General features: G+C 41.7%; 65 non-coding genes across 65 annotated transcripts; all 65 read right to left on the bottom strand.

The window, feature by feature from the left end:
- Positions 1-111: 111 nt before the first annotated feature.
- Positions 112-183, bottom strand: TRNAE-CUC (transfer RNA glutamic acid (anticodon CUC)). Its single transcript has one exon. It is a non-coding gene; the product is annotated as a tRNA-Glu (tRNA).
- A 122-nt stretch (positions 184-305) lies between these two features.
- On the bottom strand, positions 306-377 carry TRNAE-UUC (transfer RNA glutamic acid (anticodon UUC)). Its single transcript has one exon. It is a non-coding gene; the product is annotated as a tRNA-Glu (tRNA).
- A 125-nt stretch (positions 378-502) lies between these two features.
- TRNAE-CUC (transfer RNA glutamic acid (anticodon CUC)) lies at positions 503-574 on the bottom strand. The gene has a single exon. It is a non-coding gene; the product is annotated as a tRNA-Glu (tRNA).
- A 116-nt stretch (positions 575-690) lies between these two features.
- TRNAE-UUC (transfer RNA glutamic acid (anticodon UUC)) lies at positions 691-761 on the bottom strand. Its single transcript has one exon. It is a non-coding gene; the product is annotated as a tRNA-Glu (tRNA).
- A 125-nt stretch (positions 762-886) lies between these two features.
- On the bottom strand, positions 887-958 carry TRNAE-CUC (transfer RNA glutamic acid (anticodon CUC)). The gene has a single exon. It is a non-coding gene; the product is annotated as a tRNA-Glu (tRNA).
- Positions 959-1,074: 116 nt separating this feature from the next.
- TRNAE-UUC (transfer RNA glutamic acid (anticodon UUC)) lies at positions 1,075-1,146 on the bottom strand. Its single transcript has one exon. It is a non-coding gene; the product is annotated as a tRNA-Glu (tRNA).
- A 125-nt stretch (positions 1,147-1,271) lies between these two features.
- Positions 1,272-1,343, bottom strand: TRNAE-UUC (transfer RNA glutamic acid (anticodon UUC)). Its single transcript has one exon. It is a non-coding gene; the product is annotated as a tRNA-Glu (tRNA).
- A 122-nt stretch (positions 1,344-1,465) lies between these two features.
- TRNAE-UUC (transfer RNA glutamic acid (anticodon UUC)) lies at positions 1,466-1,537 on the bottom strand. The gene has a single exon. It is a non-coding gene; the product is annotated as a tRNA-Glu (tRNA).
- A 125-nt stretch (positions 1,538-1,662) lies between these two features.
- On the bottom strand, positions 1,663-1,734 carry TRNAE-CUC (transfer RNA glutamic acid (anticodon CUC)). The gene has a single exon. It is a non-coding gene; the product is annotated as a tRNA-Glu (tRNA).
- A 122-nt stretch (positions 1,735-1,856) lies between these two features.
- Positions 1,857-1,928, bottom strand: TRNAE-UUC (transfer RNA glutamic acid (anticodon UUC)). Its single transcript has one exon. It is a non-coding gene; the product is annotated as a tRNA-Glu (tRNA).
- A 122-nt stretch (positions 1,929-2,050) lies between these two features.
- Positions 2,051-2,122, bottom strand: TRNAE-UUC (transfer RNA glutamic acid (anticodon UUC)). The gene has a single exon. It is a non-coding gene; the product is annotated as a tRNA-Glu (tRNA).
- A 319-nt stretch (positions 2,123-2,441) lies between these two features.
- On the bottom strand, positions 2,442-2,513 carry TRNAE-UUC (transfer RNA glutamic acid (anticodon UUC)). The gene has a single exon. It is a non-coding gene; the product is annotated as a tRNA-Glu (tRNA).
- Positions 2,514-2,638: 125 nt separating this feature from the next.
- Positions 2,639-2,710, bottom strand: TRNAE-CUC (transfer RNA glutamic acid (anticodon CUC)). Its single transcript has one exon. It is a non-coding gene; the product is annotated as a tRNA-Glu (tRNA).
- A 123-nt stretch (positions 2,711-2,833) lies between these two features.
- On the bottom strand, positions 2,834-2,905 carry TRNAE-UUC (transfer RNA glutamic acid (anticodon UUC)). Its single transcript has one exon. It is a non-coding gene; the product is annotated as a tRNA-Glu (tRNA).
- Positions 2,906-3,227: 322 nt separating this feature from the next.
- TRNAE-UUC (transfer RNA glutamic acid (anticodon UUC)) lies at positions 3,228-3,299 on the bottom strand. Its single transcript has one exon. It is a non-coding gene; the product is annotated as a tRNA-Glu (tRNA).
- A 125-nt stretch (positions 3,300-3,424) lies between these two features.
- On the bottom strand, positions 3,425-3,496 carry TRNAE-UUC (transfer RNA glutamic acid (anticodon UUC)). Its single transcript has one exon. It is a non-coding gene; the product is annotated as a tRNA-Glu (tRNA).
- A 125-nt stretch (positions 3,497-3,621) lies between these two features.
- Positions 3,622-3,693, bottom strand: TRNAE-CUC (transfer RNA glutamic acid (anticodon CUC)). Its single transcript has one exon. It is a non-coding gene; the product is annotated as a tRNA-Glu (tRNA).
- A 122-nt stretch (positions 3,694-3,815) lies between these two features.
- Positions 3,816-3,887, bottom strand: TRNAE-CUC (transfer RNA glutamic acid (anticodon CUC)). The gene has a single exon. It is a non-coding gene; the product is annotated as a tRNA-Glu (tRNA).
- Positions 3,888-4,010: 123 nt separating this feature from the next.
- On the bottom strand, positions 4,011-4,082 carry TRNAE-UUC (transfer RNA glutamic acid (anticodon UUC)). Its single transcript has one exon. It is a non-coding gene; the product is annotated as a tRNA-Glu (tRNA).
- Positions 4,083-4,404: 322 nt separating this feature from the next.
- On the bottom strand, positions 4,405-4,476 carry TRNAE-UUC (transfer RNA glutamic acid (anticodon UUC)). The gene has a single exon. It is a non-coding gene; the product is annotated as a tRNA-Glu (tRNA).
- A 125-nt stretch (positions 4,477-4,601) lies between these two features.
- Positions 4,602-4,673, bottom strand: TRNAE-UUC (transfer RNA glutamic acid (anticodon UUC)). Its single transcript has one exon. It is a non-coding gene; the product is annotated as a tRNA-Glu (tRNA).
- A 125-nt stretch (positions 4,674-4,798) lies between these two features.
- Positions 4,799-4,870, bottom strand: TRNAE-CUC (transfer RNA glutamic acid (anticodon CUC)). The gene has a single exon. It is a non-coding gene; the product is annotated as a tRNA-Glu (tRNA).
- A 122-nt stretch (positions 4,871-4,992) lies between these two features.
- TRNAE-UUC (transfer RNA glutamic acid (anticodon UUC)) lies at positions 4,993-5,064 on the bottom strand. The gene has a single exon. It is a non-coding gene; the product is annotated as a tRNA-Glu (tRNA).
- A 125-nt stretch (positions 5,065-5,189) lies between these two features.
- Positions 5,190-5,261, bottom strand: TRNAE-UUC (transfer RNA glutamic acid (anticodon UUC)). The gene has a single exon. It is a non-coding gene; the product is annotated as a tRNA-Glu (tRNA).
- Positions 5,262-5,383: 122 nt separating this feature from the next.
- Positions 5,384-5,455, bottom strand: TRNAE-UUC (transfer RNA glutamic acid (anticodon UUC)). Its single transcript has one exon. It is a non-coding gene; the product is annotated as a tRNA-Glu (tRNA).
- Positions 5,456-5,580: 125 nt separating this feature from the next.
- TRNAE-CUC (transfer RNA glutamic acid (anticodon CUC)) lies at positions 5,581-5,652 on the bottom strand. The gene has a single exon. It is a non-coding gene; the product is annotated as a tRNA-Glu (tRNA).
- Positions 5,653-5,774: 122 nt separating this feature from the next.
- On the bottom strand, positions 5,775-5,846 carry TRNAE-UUC (transfer RNA glutamic acid (anticodon UUC)). The gene has a single exon. It is a non-coding gene; the product is annotated as a tRNA-Glu (tRNA).
- Positions 5,847-6,168: 322 nt separating this feature from the next.
- Positions 6,169-6,240, bottom strand: TRNAE-CUC (transfer RNA glutamic acid (anticodon CUC)). The gene has a single exon. It is a non-coding gene; the product is annotated as a tRNA-Glu (tRNA).
- Positions 6,241-6,362: 122 nt separating this feature from the next.
- Positions 6,363-6,434, bottom strand: TRNAE-CUC (transfer RNA glutamic acid (anticodon CUC)). The gene has a single exon. It is a non-coding gene; the product is annotated as a tRNA-Glu (tRNA).
- Positions 6,435-6,559: 125 nt separating this feature from the next.
- On the bottom strand, positions 6,560-6,631 carry TRNAE-CUC (transfer RNA glutamic acid (anticodon CUC)). Its single transcript has one exon. It is a non-coding gene; the product is annotated as a tRNA-Glu (tRNA).
- Positions 6,632-6,753: 122 nt separating this feature from the next.
- TRNAE-UUC (transfer RNA glutamic acid (anticodon UUC)) lies at positions 6,754-6,825 on the bottom strand. Its single transcript has one exon. It is a non-coding gene; the product is annotated as a tRNA-Glu (tRNA).
- Positions 6,826-6,950: 125 nt separating this feature from the next.
- On the bottom strand, positions 6,951-7,022 carry TRNAE-UUC (transfer RNA glutamic acid (anticodon UUC)). The gene has a single exon. It is a non-coding gene; the product is annotated as a tRNA-Glu (tRNA).
- Positions 7,023-7,147: 125 nt separating this feature from the next.
- TRNAE-CUC (transfer RNA glutamic acid (anticodon CUC)) lies at positions 7,148-7,219 on the bottom strand. The gene has a single exon. It is a non-coding gene; the product is annotated as a tRNA-Glu (tRNA).
- A 122-nt stretch (positions 7,220-7,341) lies between these two features.
- TRNAE-CUC (transfer RNA glutamic acid (anticodon CUC)) lies at positions 7,342-7,413 on the bottom strand. Its single transcript has one exon. It is a non-coding gene; the product is annotated as a tRNA-Glu (tRNA).
- A 319-nt stretch (positions 7,414-7,732) lies between these two features.
- TRNAE-UUC (transfer RNA glutamic acid (anticodon UUC)) lies at positions 7,733-7,804 on the bottom strand. Its single transcript has one exon. It is a non-coding gene; the product is annotated as a tRNA-Glu (tRNA).
- Positions 7,805-7,927: 123 nt separating this feature from the next.
- Positions 7,928-7,999, bottom strand: TRNAE-UUC (transfer RNA glutamic acid (anticodon UUC)). The gene has a single exon. It is a non-coding gene; the product is annotated as a tRNA-Glu (tRNA).
- A 319-nt stretch (positions 8,000-8,318) lies between these two features.
- On the bottom strand, positions 8,319-8,390 carry TRNAE-UUC (transfer RNA glutamic acid (anticodon UUC)). Its single transcript has one exon. It is a non-coding gene; the product is annotated as a tRNA-Glu (tRNA).
- Positions 8,391-8,512: 122 nt separating this feature from the next.
- TRNAE-CUC (transfer RNA glutamic acid (anticodon CUC)) lies at positions 8,513-8,584 on the bottom strand. The gene has a single exon. It is a non-coding gene; the product is annotated as a tRNA-Glu (tRNA).
- Positions 8,585-8,707: 123 nt separating this feature from the next.
- TRNAE-UUC (transfer RNA glutamic acid (anticodon UUC)) lies at positions 8,708-8,779 on the bottom strand. The gene has a single exon. It is a non-coding gene; the product is annotated as a tRNA-Glu (tRNA).
- Positions 8,780-8,904: 125 nt separating this feature from the next.
- Positions 8,905-8,976, bottom strand: TRNAE-CUC (transfer RNA glutamic acid (anticodon CUC)). Its single transcript has one exon. It is a non-coding gene; the product is annotated as a tRNA-Glu (tRNA).
- A 125-nt stretch (positions 8,977-9,101) lies between these two features.
- Positions 9,102-9,173, bottom strand: TRNAE-UUC (transfer RNA glutamic acid (anticodon UUC)). The gene has a single exon. It is a non-coding gene; the product is annotated as a tRNA-Glu (tRNA).
- Positions 9,174-9,298: 125 nt separating this feature from the next.
- Positions 9,299-9,370, bottom strand: TRNAE-UUC (transfer RNA glutamic acid (anticodon UUC)). Its single transcript has one exon. It is a non-coding gene; the product is annotated as a tRNA-Glu (tRNA).
- Positions 9,371-9,495: 125 nt separating this feature from the next.
- TRNAE-CUC (transfer RNA glutamic acid (anticodon CUC)) lies at positions 9,496-9,567 on the bottom strand. Its single transcript has one exon. It is a non-coding gene; the product is annotated as a tRNA-Glu (tRNA).
- A 122-nt stretch (positions 9,568-9,689) lies between these two features.
- Positions 9,690-9,761, bottom strand: TRNAE-UUC (transfer RNA glutamic acid (anticodon UUC)). The gene has a single exon. It is a non-coding gene; the product is annotated as a tRNA-Glu (tRNA).
- A 125-nt stretch (positions 9,762-9,886) lies between these two features.
- TRNAE-CUC (transfer RNA glutamic acid (anticodon CUC)) lies at positions 9,887-9,958 on the bottom strand. Its single transcript has one exon. It is a non-coding gene; the product is annotated as a tRNA-Glu (tRNA).
- A 125-nt stretch (positions 9,959-10,083) lies between these two features.
- TRNAE-CUC (transfer RNA glutamic acid (anticodon CUC)) lies at positions 10,084-10,155 on the bottom strand. Its single transcript has one exon. It is a non-coding gene; the product is annotated as a tRNA-Glu (tRNA).
- Positions 10,156-10,277: 122 nt separating this feature from the next.
- TRNAE-CUC (transfer RNA glutamic acid (anticodon CUC)) lies at positions 10,278-10,349 on the bottom strand. Its single transcript has one exon. It is a non-coding gene; the product is annotated as a tRNA-Glu (tRNA).
- A 122-nt stretch (positions 10,350-10,471) lies between these two features.
- On the bottom strand, positions 10,472-10,543 carry TRNAE-UUC (transfer RNA glutamic acid (anticodon UUC)). Its single transcript has one exon. It is a non-coding gene; the product is annotated as a tRNA-Glu (tRNA).
- A 125-nt stretch (positions 10,544-10,668) lies between these two features.
- Positions 10,669-10,740, bottom strand: TRNAE-CUC (transfer RNA glutamic acid (anticodon CUC)). Its single transcript has one exon. It is a non-coding gene; the product is annotated as a tRNA-Glu (tRNA).
- A 122-nt stretch (positions 10,741-10,862) lies between these two features.
- TRNAE-CUC (transfer RNA glutamic acid (anticodon CUC)) lies at positions 10,863-10,934 on the bottom strand. The gene has a single exon. It is a non-coding gene; the product is annotated as a tRNA-Glu (tRNA).
- A 122-nt stretch (positions 10,935-11,056) lies between these two features.
- TRNAE-UUC (transfer RNA glutamic acid (anticodon UUC)) lies at positions 11,057-11,128 on the bottom strand. Its single transcript has one exon. It is a non-coding gene; the product is annotated as a tRNA-Glu (tRNA).
- Positions 11,129-11,253: 125 nt separating this feature from the next.
- On the bottom strand, positions 11,254-11,325 carry TRNAE-CUC (transfer RNA glutamic acid (anticodon CUC)). The gene has a single exon. It is a non-coding gene; the product is annotated as a tRNA-Glu (tRNA).
- A 122-nt stretch (positions 11,326-11,447) lies between these two features.
- On the bottom strand, positions 11,448-11,519 carry TRNAE-CUC (transfer RNA glutamic acid (anticodon CUC)). The gene has a single exon. It is a non-coding gene; the product is annotated as a tRNA-Glu (tRNA).
- Positions 11,520-11,641: 122 nt separating this feature from the next.
- Positions 11,642-11,713, bottom strand: TRNAE-UUC (transfer RNA glutamic acid (anticodon UUC)). The gene has a single exon. It is a non-coding gene; the product is annotated as a tRNA-Glu (tRNA).
- Positions 11,714-11,838: 125 nt separating this feature from the next.
- Positions 11,839-11,910, bottom strand: TRNAE-CUC (transfer RNA glutamic acid (anticodon CUC)). Its single transcript has one exon. It is a non-coding gene; the product is annotated as a tRNA-Glu (tRNA).
- Positions 11,911-12,032: 122 nt separating this feature from the next.
- Positions 12,033-12,104, bottom strand: TRNAE-UUC (transfer RNA glutamic acid (anticodon UUC)). Its single transcript has one exon. It is a non-coding gene; the product is annotated as a tRNA-Glu (tRNA).
- Positions 12,105-12,229: 125 nt separating this feature from the next.
- On the bottom strand, positions 12,230-12,301 carry TRNAE-CUC (transfer RNA glutamic acid (anticodon CUC)). Its single transcript has one exon. It is a non-coding gene; the product is annotated as a tRNA-Glu (tRNA).
- Positions 12,302-12,423: 122 nt separating this feature from the next.
- TRNAE-CUC (transfer RNA glutamic acid (anticodon CUC)) lies at positions 12,424-12,495 on the bottom strand. The gene has a single exon. It is a non-coding gene; the product is annotated as a tRNA-Glu (tRNA).
- Positions 12,496-12,620: 125 nt separating this feature from the next.
- On the bottom strand, positions 12,621-12,692 carry TRNAE-CUC (transfer RNA glutamic acid (anticodon CUC)). The gene has a single exon. It is a non-coding gene; the product is annotated as a tRNA-Glu (tRNA).
- A 125-nt stretch (positions 12,693-12,817) lies between these two features.
- TRNAE-CUC (transfer RNA glutamic acid (anticodon CUC)) lies at positions 12,818-12,889 on the bottom strand. The gene has a single exon. It is a non-coding gene; the product is annotated as a tRNA-Glu (tRNA).
- A 122-nt stretch (positions 12,890-13,011) lies between these two features.
- Positions 13,012-13,083, bottom strand: TRNAE-UUC (transfer RNA glutamic acid (anticodon UUC)). Its single transcript has one exon. It is a non-coding gene; the product is annotated as a tRNA-Glu (tRNA).
- A 122-nt stretch (positions 13,084-13,205) lies between these two features.
- TRNAE-CUC (transfer RNA glutamic acid (anticodon CUC)) lies at positions 13,206-13,277 on the bottom strand. The gene has a single exon. It is a non-coding gene; the product is annotated as a tRNA-Glu (tRNA).
- A 122-nt stretch (positions 13,278-13,399) lies between these two features.
- TRNAE-UUC (transfer RNA glutamic acid (anticodon UUC)) lies at positions 13,400-13,471 on the bottom strand. The gene has a single exon. It is a non-coding gene; the product is annotated as a tRNA-Glu (tRNA).
- A 125-nt stretch (positions 13,472-13,596) lies between these two features.
- Positions 13,597-13,668, bottom strand: TRNAE-CUC (transfer RNA glutamic acid (anticodon CUC)). The gene has a single exon. It is a non-coding gene; the product is annotated as a tRNA-Glu (tRNA).
- A 116-nt stretch (positions 13,669-13,784) lies between these two features.
- Positions 13,785-13,856, bottom strand: TRNAE-UUC (transfer RNA glutamic acid (anticodon UUC)). The gene has a single exon. It is a non-coding gene; the product is annotated as a tRNA-Glu (tRNA).
- Between the last annotated feature and the right edge of the window lie 109 nt (positions 13,857-13,965).

Below are 13,965 nucleotides of genomic sequence, written 5' to 3'. Positions count from 1 at the left end.
TGGTAAATAAGCATGAAACCCTTTCTAAAGAGTCATAACCAATTTCAGTAGAGAATGTAAAATGAGCATCAATGAAAAAAGAGGGACCAAGTATCTTTGTACGATAAAACATTCCCACGCCGGGAATCGAACCCGGGCCTCCTGGGTGAGAGCCAGAAATCCTAACCACTAGACCACATGGGACGATCTGCATACCTAGTAAATAATCATGGAACACTTTCTGAAGAGTGATAACCAATTTCTCGTAAATGTAAATTGTGCATAAATGAAAAAAGAGGGATCAAGTATCTTTGTACGATAAAACATTCCCATGCCGGGAATCGAACCCGGGCCTCCTGGGTGAAAGCCAGAAATCCTAACCACTAGACCACATGGGACGATCTGACAGTCTGGTAAATAAGCATGAAACCCTTTCTAAAGAGTCATAACCAATTCCTAGTAGAGAATGTAAAATGAGCATCAATGAAAAAAGAGGGACCAAGTATCTTTGTACGATAAAACATTCCCATGCAGGGAATCGAATCCGGGCCTCCTGGGTGAGAACCAAAAATCCTAACCACTAGACCACATGGGACGATCTGCATACCTAGTAAATAATCATGGAACACTTTCTGAAGAGTGATAACCAATTTCTAGTAAATGTACATAAATGAAAAAAAGAGGGATCAAGTATCTTTGTACGATAAAACATTCCCATGCCGGGAATCGAACCCGGCCTCCTGGGTGAAAGCCAGAAATCCTAACCACTAGACCACACGGGACGATCTGACAATCTGGTAAATAAGCATGAAACCCTTTCTAAAGAGTCATAACCAATTTCTAGTAGAGAATGTAAAATGAGCATCAATGAAAAAAGAGGGACCAAGTATCTTTGTACGATAAAACATTCCCACGCCGGGAATCGAACCCGGGCCTCCTGGGTGAGAACCAGAAATCCTAACCACTAGACCACATGGGACGATCTGCATACCTAGTAAATAATCATGGAACACTTTCTGAAGAGTGATAACCAATTTCTAGTAAATGTACATAAATGAAAAAAAGAGGGATCAAGTATCTTTGTACGATAAAACATTCCCATGCCGGGAATCGAACCCGGGCCTCCTGGGTGAAAGCCAGAAATCCTAACCACTAGACCACATGGGACGATCTGACAATCTGGTAAATAAGCATGAAACCCTTTCTAAAGAGTCATAACCAATTCCTAGTAGAGAATGTAAAATGAGCATCAATGAAAAAAGAGGGACCAAGTATCTTTGTACGATAAAACATTCCCACGCCGGGAATCGAATCCGGGCCTCCGGGGTGAAAGCCAGAAATCCTAACCACTAGACCACATGGGACGATCTGCATACCTAGTAAATAATCATGGAACACTTTCTGAAGAGTGATAACCAATTTCTAGTAAATGTAAAATGTGCATAAATGAAAAACGAGGGATCAAGTATCTTTGTACGATAAAACATTCCCATGCCGGGAATCGAACCCGGGCCTCCTGGGTGAAAGCCAGAAATCCTAACCACTAGACCACATGGGACGATCAGACAATCTGGTAAATAAGCATGAACACCTTTCTAAAGAGTCATAACCAATTTCTAGTAGAGAATGTAAAATGAGCATCAATGAAAAAAGAGGGACCAAGTATCTTTGTACGATAAAACATTCCCACGCCGGGAATCGAAACCGGGCCTCCCGGATGAGAGCCAGAAATCATAACCACTAGACCACATGGGACGATCTGCATACCTAGTAAATAATCATGGAACACTTTCTGAAGAGTGATAACCAATTTCTAGTAAATGTAAAATGTGCATAAATGAAAAAAGAGGGATCAAGTATCTTTGTACGATAAAACATTCCCATGCCGGGAATCGAACCCGGGCCACCTGGGTGAAAGCCAGAAATCCTAACCACTAGACCACATAGGACGATCTGCATACCTAGTAAATAATCATGGAACACTTTCTGAAGAGTGATAACCAATTTCTAGTAAATGTAAAATGTGCATAAATGAAAAACGAGGGATCAAGTATCTTTGTACGATAAAACATTCCCATGCCGGGAATCGAACCCGGGCCTCCTGGGTGAAAGCCAGAAACCCTAACCACTAGACCACGTTGGACGATCTGACAATCTGGTAAATAAGCATGAAACCCTTTCTAAAGAGTCATAAGCAATTTCTAGTAGAGAATGTAAAATGAGCATCAATGAAAAAAGAGGGACCAAGTATCTTTGTACGATAAAACATTTCCGCGCCGGGAATCGTACCCGGGCCTCCTGGGTGAGAGCCACAAATCCTAACCACTAGACCACACGGGACGATCTGCATACCTAGTAAATAATCATGGAACACTTTCTGAAGAGTGATAACCAATTTCTAGTAAATGTAAAATGTGCATAAATGAAAAAAGAGGGATCAAGTATCTTTGTACGATAAAACATTCCCATGCCGGGAATCGAACCCGGGCCTCCTGGGTGAAAGACAGAAATCCTAACCACTAGACCACATGGGACGAGCAGACAATCTGGTAAATAAGCATGAACACCTTTCTAAAGAGTCATAACCAATTTCTAGTAGAGAATGTAAAATGAGCATCAATGAAAAAAGAGGGACCAAGTATCTTTGTACGATAAAACATTCCCACGCCGGGAATCGAAACCGGGCCTCCCGGATGAGAGCCAGAAATCATAACCACTAGACCACATGGGACGATCTGCAAATCTAGTAAATAATCATGAAACACTTTCTGAAGAGTGATAACCAATTTCTAGTAAATGTAAAATGTGCATAAATGAAAAAAAGAGGGATCAAGTATCTTTGTACGATAAAACATTCCCATGCCGGGAATCGAACCCGGGCCTTCTGGGTGAAAGCTAGAAATCCTAACCACTAGACCACATGGGACGATCTGACAATCTGGTAAATAAGCATGAAAACCTTTCTAAAGAGTCATAACCAATTCCTAGTAGAGAATGTAAAATGAGCATCAATGAAAAAAGAGGGACCAAGTATCTTTGTACGATAAAACATTCCCACGCCGGGAATCGTGCCCGGGCCTCCTGGGTGAGAGCCAGAAATCCTAACCACTAGACCACATGAGACGATCTGACAATCTGGTAAATAAGCATGAAACCCTTTCTAAAGAGTCATAACCAATTTCTAGTAGAGAATGTAAAATGAGCATCAATGAAAAAAGAGGGACCAAGTATCTTTGTACGATAAAACATTCCCACGCCGGGAATCGAACCCGGGCCTCCTGGGTGAAAGCCAGAAATCCTAACCACTAGACCACATGGGTCGATCTGACAATCTGGTAAATAAGCATGAAACCCTTTCTGAAAAGTCATAACCAATTTCTAGTAGAGAATGTAAAATGTGCATAAATGAAAAAAGAGGGATCAAGTATCTTTGTACGATAAAACATTACCATGCCGGGAATCGAACCCGGGCCTCCTGGGTGAAAGCCAGAAATCCTAACCACTAGACCACATGGGACGATCTGATAATCTGGTAAATAAGCATGAAACCCTTTCTAAAGAGTCATAACCAATTTCTAGTAGAGAATGTAAAATGAGCATCAATGAAAAAAGAGGGACCAAGTATCTTTGTACGATAAAACATTCCCACGCCGGGAATCGAACCCGGACCTCCTGGGTGAGAGCCAGAAATCCTAACCACTAGACCACATGGGACGATCTGCATACCTAGTAAATAATCATGGAATACTTTCTGAAGAGTGATAACCAATTTCTAGTAAATGTAAATTGTGCATAAATGAAAAAAGAGGGATCAAGTATCTTTGTACGATAAAACATTCCCATGCCGGGAATCGAACCCGGGCCTCCCGGATGAGAGCCAGAAATCATAACCACTAGACCACATGGGACGATCTGCAAATCTAGTAAATAATCATGAAACACTTTCTGAAGAGTGATAACCAATTTCTAGTAAATGTAAAATGTGCATAAATGAAAAAAAGAGGGATCAAGTATCTTTGTACGATAAAACATTCCCATGCCGGGAATCGAACCCGGGCCTTCTGGGTGAAAGCTAGAAATCCTAACCACTAGACCACATGGGACGATCTGACAATCTGGTAAATAAGCATGAAAACCTTTCTAAAGAGTCATAACCAATTCCTAGTAGAGAATGTAAAATGAGCATCAATGAAAAAAGAGGGACCAAGTATCTTTGTACGATAAAACATTCCCACGCCGGGAATCGTGCCCGGGCCTCCTGGGTGAGAGCCAGAAATCCTAACCACTAGACCACATGAGACGATCTGACAATCTGGTAAATAAGCATGAAACCCTTTCTAAAGAGTCATAACCAATTTCTAGTAGAGAATGTAAAATGAGCATCAATGAAAAAAGAGGGACCAAGTATCTTTGTACGATAAAACATTCCCACGCCGGGAATCGAACCCGGGCCTCCTGGGTGAAAGCCAGAAATCCTAATCACTAGACCACATGGGACGATCTGACAATCTGGTAAATAAGCATGAAACCCTTTCTGAAAAGTCATAACCAATTTCTAGTAGAGAATGTAAAATGTGCATAAATGAAAAAAGAGGGATCAAGTATCTTTGTACGATAAAACATTACCATGCCGGGAATCGAACCCGGGCCTCCTGGGTGAAAGCCAGAAATCCTAACCACTAGACCACATGGGACGATCTGATAATCTGGTAAATAAGCATGAAACCCTTTCTAAAGAGTCATAACCAATTTCTAGTAGAGAATGTAAAATGAGCATCAATGAAAAAAGAGGGACCAAGTATCTTTGTACGATAAAACATTCCCACGCCGGGAATCGAACCCGGGCCTCCTGGATGAGAGCCAGATATCCTAACCACTAGACCACATGGGACGATCTGCATACCTAGTAAATAATCATGGAACACTTTCTGAAGAGTGATAACCAATTTCTAGTAAATGTAAAATGTGCATAAATGAAAAAAGAGGGATCAAGTATCTTTGTACGATAAAACATTCCCATGCCGGGAATCGAACCCGGGCCTCCTGGGTGAAAGCCAGAAATCCTAACCACTAGACCACATGGGACGATCTGACAGTCTGGTAAATAAGCATGAAACCCTTTCTAAAGAGTCATAACCAATTTCTAGTAGAGAATGTAAAATGAGCATCAATGAAAAAAGAGGGACCAAGTATCTTTGTACGATAAAACATTCCCATGCCGGGAATCGAACCCGGGCCTCCTGGGTGAAAGCCAGAAATCCTAACCACTAGACCACATGGGACGATCTGCATACCTAGTAAATAATCATGGAACACTTTCTGAAGAGTGATAACCAATTTCTAGTAAATGTAAATTGTGCATAAATGAAAAAAGAGGGATCAAGTATCTTTGTACGATAAAACATTCCCATGCCGGGAATCGAACCCGGGCCTCCTGGGTGAAAGCCAGAAATCCTAACCACTAGACCACATGGGACGATCTGACAGTCTGGTAAATAAGCATGAAACCCTTTCTAAAGAGTCATAACCAATTTCTAGTAGAGAATGTAAAATGAGCATCAATGAAAAAAGAGGGACCAAGTATCTTTGTACGATAAAACATTCCCATGCCGGGAATCGAACCCGGGCCTCCTGGGTGAGAGCCAGAAATCCTAACCACTAGACCACATGGGACGATCTGCATACCTAGTAAATAATCATGGAACACTTTCTGAAGAGTGATAACCAATTTCTAGTAAATGTAAAACGTGCATAAATGAAAAAAGAGGGATCAAGTATCTTTGTACAATAAAACATTCCCATGCCGGGAATCGATCCCGGGCCTCCTGGGTGAAAGCCAGAAATCCTAACCACTAGACCACATGGGACGATCTGACAATCTGGTAAATAAGCATGAAACCCTTTCTAAAGAGTCATAACCAATTTCTAGTAGAGAATGTAAAATGTGCATAAATGAAAAAAGAGGGATCAAGTATCTTTGTACGATAAAACATTCCCATGCCGGGAATCGTACCCGGGCCTCCTGGGTTAAAGCCAGAAATCCTAACCACTAGACCACATGGGACGATCTGACAGTCTGGTAAATAAGCATGAAACCCTTTCTAAAGAGTCATAACCAATTCCTAGTAGAGAATGTAAAATGAGCATCAATGAAAAAAGAGGGACCAAGTATCTTTGTACGATAAAACATTCCCACGCCGGGAATCGAACCCGGGCCTCCTGGGTGAGAGCCAGAAATCCTAACCACTAGACCACATGGGACGATCTGCATACCTAGTAAATAATCATGGAACACTTTCTGAAGAGTGATAACCAATTTCTTGTAAATGTAAAATGTGCATAAATGAAAAAAGAGGGATCAAGTAGCTTTGTACGATAAAACATTCCCATGCCGGGAATCGAATCCGGGCCTCCTGGGTGAGAGCCAGAAATCCCAACCACTAGACCACATGGGACGATCTGATAATCTGGTAAATAAGCATGAAACCCTTTCTAAAGAGTCATAACCAATTCCTAGTAGAGAATGTAAAATGAGCATCAATGAAAAAAGAGGGACCAAGTATCTTTGTACGATAAAACATTCCCACGCCGGGAATCGAACCCGGGCCTCCTGGGTGAGAGCCAGAAATCCTAACCACTAGACCACATGGGACGATCTGCATACCTAGTAAATAATCATGGAACACTTTCTGAAGAGTGATAACCAATTCCTAGTAAATGTAAAATGTGCATAAATGAAAAAAGAGGGATCAAGTATCTTTGTACGATAAAACAATCCCATGCCGGGAATCGAACCCGGGCCTCCTGGGTGAAAGCCAGAAATCCTAACCACTAGACCACATGGGACGATCTGACAATCTGGTAAATAAGCATGAAACCCTTTCTAAAGAGTCATAACCAATTTCTAGTAGAGAATGTAAAATGTGCATAAATGAAAAAAGAGGGATCAAGTATCTTTGTACGATAAAACATTCCCATGCCGGGAATCGTACCCGGGCCTCCTGGGTGAAAGGCAGAAATCCTAACCACTAGACCACATGGGACGATCTGACAGTCTGGTAAATAAGCATGAAACCCTTTCTAAAGAGTCATAACCAATTTCTAGTAGAGAATGTAAAATGAGCATCAATGAAAAAAGAGGGACCAAGTATCTTTGTACGATAAAACATTCCCATGCCGGGAATCGAACCCGGGCCTCCTGGGTGAGAGCCAGAAATCCTAACCACTAGACCACATGGGACGATCTGCATACCTAGTAAATAATCATGGAACACTTTCTGAAGAGTGATAACCAATTTCTTGTAAATGTAAAATGTGCATAAATGAAAAAAGAGGGATCAAGTAGCTTTGTACGATAAAACATTCCCATGCCGGGAATCGAACCCGGGCCTCCTGGGTGAGAGCCAGAAACCCTAACCACTAGACCACGTGGGACGATCTGACAATCTGGTAAATAAGCATGAAACCCTTTCTAAAGAGTCATAAGCAATTTCTAGTAGAGAATGTAAAATGAGCATCAATGAAAAAAGAGGGACCAAGTATCTTTGTACGATAAAACATTCCCGCGCCGGGAATCGTACCCGGGCCTCCTGGGTGAGAGCCACAAATCCTAACCCCTAGACCACACGGGACGATCTGCATACCTAGTAAATAATCATGGAACACTTTCTGAAGAGTGATAACCAATTTCTAGTAAATGTAAAATGTGCATAAATGAAAAAAGAGGGATCAAGTATCTTTGTACGATAAAACATTCCCATGCCGGGAATCGAACCCGGGCCTCCTGGGTGAAAGCCAGAAATCATAACCACTAGACCACATGGGACGATCTGCAAATCTAGTAAATAATCATGAAACACTTTCTGAAGAGTGATAACCAATTTCTAGTAAATGTAAAATGTGCATAAATGAAAAAAAGAGGGATCAACTATCTTTGTACGATAAAACATTCCCATGCCGGGAATCGAACCCATGCCTCCTGGGTGAAAGCTAGAAATCCTAACCACTAGACCACATGGGACGATCTGACAATCTGGTAAATAAGCATGAAAACCTTTCTAAAGAGTCATAACCAATTCCTAGTAGAGAATGTAAAATGAGCATCAATGAAAAAAGAGGGACCAAGTATCTTTGTACGATAAAACATTCCCACGCCGGGAATCGTGCCCGGGCCTACTGGGTGAGAGCCACAAATCCTAACCCCTAGACCACACGGGACGATCTGCATACCTAGTAAATAATCATGGAACACTTTCTGAAGAGTGATAACCAATTTCTAGTAAATGTAAAATGTGCATAAATGAAAAAAGAGGGATCAAGTATCTTTGTACGATAAAACATTCCCATGCCGGGAATCGAACCCGGGCCTCCTGGGTGAAAGCCAGAAATCCTAACCACTAGACCACATGGGACGATCAGACAATCTGGTAAATAAGCATGAACACCTTTCTAAAGAGTCATAACCAATTTCTAGTAAATGTAAAATGAGCATCAATGAAAAAAGAGGGACCAAGTATCTTTGTACGATAAAACATTCCCACGCCGGGAATCGAAACCGGGCCTCCCGGATGAGAGCCAGAAATCATAACCACTAGACCACATGGGACGATCTGCAAATCTAGTAAATAATCATGAAACACTTTCTGAAGAGTGATAACCAATTTCTAGTAAATGTAAAATGTGCATAAATGAAAAAAAGAGGGATCAAGTATCTTTGTACGATAAAACATTCCCATGCCGGGAATCGAACCCGGGCCTCCTGGGTGAAAGCTAGAAATCCTAACCACTAGACCACATGGGACGATCTGACAATCTGGTAAATAAGCATGAAAACCTTTCTAAAGAGTCATAACCAATTCCTAGTAGAGAATGTAAAATGAGCATCAATGAAAAAAGAGGGACCAAGTATCTTTGTACGATAAAACATTCCCACGCCGGGAATCGTGCCCGGGCCTCCTGGGTGAGAGCCAGAAATCCTAACCACTAGACCACATGGGACGATCTGACAATCTGGTAAATAAGCATGAAACCCTTTCTAAAGAGTCATAACCAATTTCTAGTAGAGAATGTAAAATGAGCATCAATGAAAAAAGAGGGACCAAGTATCTTTGTACGATAAAACATTCCCACGCCGGGAATCGAACCCGGGCCTCCTGGGTGAAAGCCAGAAATCCTAACCACTAGACCACATGGGACGATCTGACAATCTGGTAAATAAGTATGAAACCCTTTCTAAAAAGTCATAACCAATTTCTAGTAGAGAATGTAAAATGTGCATAAATGAAAAAAGAGGGATCAAGTATCTTTGTACGATAAAACATTCCCATGCCGGGAATCGAACCCGGGCCTCCTGGGTGAAAGCCAGAAATCCTAACCACTAGACCACATGGGACGATCTGATAATCTGGTAAATAAGCATGAAACCCTTTCTAAAGAGTCATAACCAATTTCTAGTAGAGAATGTAAAATGAGCATCAATGAAAAAAGAGGGACCAAGTATCTTTGTACGATAAAACATTCCCACGCCGGGAATCGAACCCGGGCCTCCTGGGTGAGAGCCAGAAATCCTAACCACTAGACCACATGGGACGATCTGCATACCTAGTATATAATCATGGAACACTTTCTGAAGAGTGATAACCAATTTCTAGTAAATGTAAAATGTGAATAAATGAAAAAATAGGGATCAAGTATCTTTGTACGATAAAACATTCCCATGCCGGGAATCTAACCCGGGCCTCCTGGGTGAAAGCCAGAAATCCTAACCACTAGACCACATGGGACGATCTGACAATCTGGTAAATAAGCATGAAACCCTTTCTAAAGAGTCATAACCAATTTCTAGTAGAGAATGTAAAATGAGCATCAATGAAAAAAGAGGGACCAAGTATCTTTGTGCGATAAAACATTCCCACGCCGGGAATCGTGCCCGGGCCTCCTGGGTGAGAGCCAGAAATCCTAACCACTAGACCACATGGGACGATCTGACAGTCTGGTAAATAAGCATGAAACCCTTTCTAAAGAGTCATAACCAATTTCTAGTAGAGAATGTAAAATGAGCATCAATGAAAAAAGAGGGACCAAGTATCTTTGTACGATAAAACATTCCCACGCCGGGAACCGAACCTGGGCCTCCTGGGTGAGAGCCAGATATCCTAACCACTAGACCACATGGGACGATCTGCATACCTAGTAAATAAACATGGAACACTTTCTGAAGAGTGATAACCAATTTCTAGTAAATGTAAAATGTGCATAAATGAAAAAAGAGGGACCAAGTATCTTTGTACGATAAAACATTCCCACGCCGGGAATCGAACCCGGGCCTCCTGGGTGAGAGCCAGAAATCCTAACCACTAGACCACATGGGACGATCTGCATACCTAGTAAATAATCATGGAACACTTTCTGAAGAGTGATAACCAATTTCTAGTAAATGTAAAATGTGCATAAATGAAAAAAGAGGGATCAAGTATCTTTGTACGATAAAACATTCCCATGCCGGGAATCGAACCCGGGCATCCTGGGTGAAAGCCAGAAATCCTAACCACTAGACCACATGGGACGATCTGACAATCTGGTAAATAAGCATGAAACCCTTTCTAAAGAGTCATAACCAATTTCTAGTAGAGAATGTAAAATGAGCATCAATGAAAAAAGAGGGACCAAGTATCTTTGTACGATAAAACATTCCCACGCCGGGAATCGAACCCGGGACTCCTGGGTGAGAGCCAGAAATCCTAACCACTAGACCACATGGGACGATCTGCATACCTAGTAAATAATCATGGAACACTTTCTGAAGAGTGATAACCAATTTCTAGTAAATGTAAAATGTGCATAAATGAAAAAAGAGGGACCAAGTATCTTTGTACGATAAAACATTCCCACGCCGGGAATCGAACCCGGGCCTCCTGGGTGAGAGCCAGAAATCCTAACCACTAGACCACATGGGACGATCTGCATACCTAGTAAATAATCATGGAACACTTTCTGAAGAGTGATAACCAATTTCTAGTAAATGTAAAATGTGCATAAATGAAAAAAGAGGGATCAAGTATCTTTGTACGATAAAACATTCCCATGCCGGGAATCGAACCCGGGCCTCCTGGGTGAAAGCCAGAAATCCTAACCACTAGACCACATGGGACGATCTGACAATCTGGTAAATAAGCATGAAACCCTTTCTAAAGAGTCATAACCAATTTCTAGTAGAGAATGTAAAATGAGCATCAATGAAAAAAGAGGGACCAAGTATCTTTGTACGATAAAACATTCCCACGCCGGGAACCGAACCTGGGCCTCCTGGGTGAGAGCCAGATATCCTAACCACTAGACCACATGGGACGATCTGCATACCTAGTAAATAAACATGGAACACTTTCTGAAGAGTGATAACCAATTTCTAGTAAATGTAAAATGTGCATAAATGAAAAAAGAGGGACCAAGTATCTTTGTACGATAAAACATTCCCACGCCGGGAATCGAACCCGGGCCTCCTGGGTGAGAGCCAGAAATCCTAACCACTAGACCACATGGGACGATCTGCATACCTAGTAAATAATCATGGAACACTTTCTGAAGAGTGATAACCAATTTCTAGTAAATGTAAATTGTGCATAAATGAAAAAAGAGGGATCAAGTATCTTTGTACGATAAAACATTCCCATGCCGGGAATCGAACCCGGGCCTCCTGGGTGAAAGCCAGAAATCCTAACCACTAGACCACATGGGACGATCTGACAATCTGGTAAATAAGCATGAAACCCTTTCTAAAGAGTCATAACCAATTTCTAGTAGAGAATGTAAAATGAGCATCAATGAAAAAAGAGGGACCAAGTATCTTTGTACGATAAAACATTCCCACGCCGGGAATCGAACCCGGGCCTCCTGGGTGAGAGCCAGAAATCCTAACCACTAGACCACATGGGACGATCTGCATGCCTAGTAAATAATCATGGAACACTTTCTGAAGAGTGATAACCAATTTCTAGTAAATGTAAAATGTGCATAAATGAAAAAAGAGGGATCAAGTATCTTTGTACGATAAAACATTCCCATGCCGGGAATCGAACCCGGGCCTCCTGTGTGAAAGCCAGAAATCCTAACCACTAGACCACATGGGACGATCTGACAATCTGGTAAATAAGCATGAAACCCTTTCTAAAGAGTCATAACCAATTCCTAGTAGAGAATGTAAAATGTGCATAAATGAAAAAAGAGGGACCATGTATCTTTGTACGATAAAACATTCCCATGCCGGGAATCGTACCGGGGCCTCCTGGGTGAGAGCCAGAAATCCTAACCACTAGACCACATGGGACGATCTGCATACCTAGTAAATAATCATGGAACACTTTCTGAAGAGTGATAACCAATTTCTTGTAAATGTAAAATGTGCATAAATGAAAAAAGAGGGATCAAGTAGCTTTGTACGATAAAACATTCCCATGCCGGGAATCGAACCCGGGCCTCCTGGGTGAGAGCCAGAAATCCCAACCACTAGACCACATGGGACGATCTGATAATCTGGTAAATAAGCATGAAACCCTTTCTAAAGAGTCATAACCAATTCCTAGTAGAGAATGTAAAATGAGCATCTATGAAAAAAGAGGGACCAAGTATCTTTGTACGATAAAACATTCCCACGCCGGGAATCGAACCCGGGCCTCCTGGGTGAGAGCCAGAAATCCTAACCACTAGACCACATGGGACGATCTGACAATCTGGTAAATAAGCATGAAACCCTTTCTAAAGAGTCATAACCAATTTCTAGTAGAGAATGTAAAATGAGCATCAATGAAAAAAGAGGGACCAAGTATCTTTGTACGATAAAACATTCCCACGCTGGGAATCGAACCCGGGCCTCCTGGGTGAGAGCCAGAAATCCTAACCACTAGACCACATGGGACGATCTGCATACCTAGTAAATAATCATGGAACACTTTCTGAAGAGTGATAACCAATTTCTAGTAAATGTAAAATGTGCATAAATGAAAAAAGAGGGATCAAGTATCTTTGTACGATAAAACATTCCAATGCCGGGAATCGAACCCGAGCCTCCTGGGTGAAAGCCAGAAATCCTAACCACTAGACCACATGGGACGATCTGACAATCTGGTAAATAAGCATGAAACCCTTTCTAAAGAGTCATAACCAATTCCTAGTAAATGTAAAATGAGCATCAATGGAAAAAGAGGGACCAAGTATCTTTGTATGATAAAACATTCCCTCGCCGGGAATCGAACCCGGGCCTCCTGGGTGAGAGCGAGAAATCCTAACCACTAGACCACATGGGACGATTTGCATGCCTAGTAAATAATCATGGAACACTTTCTGAAGAGTGATAACCAATTTCTAGTAAATGTAAAATGTGCATAAATGAAAAAAGAGGGATCAAGTATCTTTGTACGATAAAACATTCCCATGCCGGGAATCGAACCCGGGCCTCCTGGGTGAAAGCCAGAAATCCTAACCACTAGACCACATGGGACGATCTGACAATCTGGTAAATAAGCATGAAACCCTTTCTAAAGAGTCATAACCAATTTCTAGTAGAGAATGTAAAATGAGCATCAATGAAAAAAGAGGGACCATGTATCTTTGTACGATAAAACATTCCCATGCCGGGAATCGAACCCGGGCCTCCTGGGTGAGAACCAAAAATCCTAACCACTAGACCACATGGGACGATCTGCATACCTAGTAAATAATCATGGAACACTTTCTGAAGAGTGATAACCAATTTCTAGTAAATGTACATAAATGAAAAAAAGAGGGATCAAGTATCTTTGTACGATAAAACATTCCCATGCCGGGAATCGAACCCGGGCCTCCTGGGTGAAAGCCAGAAATCCTAACCACTAGACCACACGGGACGATCTGACAATCTGGTAAATAAGCATGAAACCCTTTCTAAAGAGTCATAACCAATTTCTAGTAGAGAATGTAAAATGAGCATCAATGAAAAAAGAGGGACCAAGTATC

This window comes from Pholcus phalangioides, unplaced genomic scaffold, assembly GCF_987345545.1.
Source record: "Pholcus phalangioides strain wild (caught in Gottingen) unplaced genomic scaffold, Ppha-v1.0 ptg000022l_1, whole genome shotgun sequence".
Taxonomy (NCBI): Eukaryota; Metazoa; Arthropoda; class Arachnida; order Araneae; family Pholcidae; genus Pholcus; species Pholcus phalangioides.
Note: the sequence above shows the minus strand (reverse complement) of the source record. Positions and strands in the feature narration are given on the sequence as shown.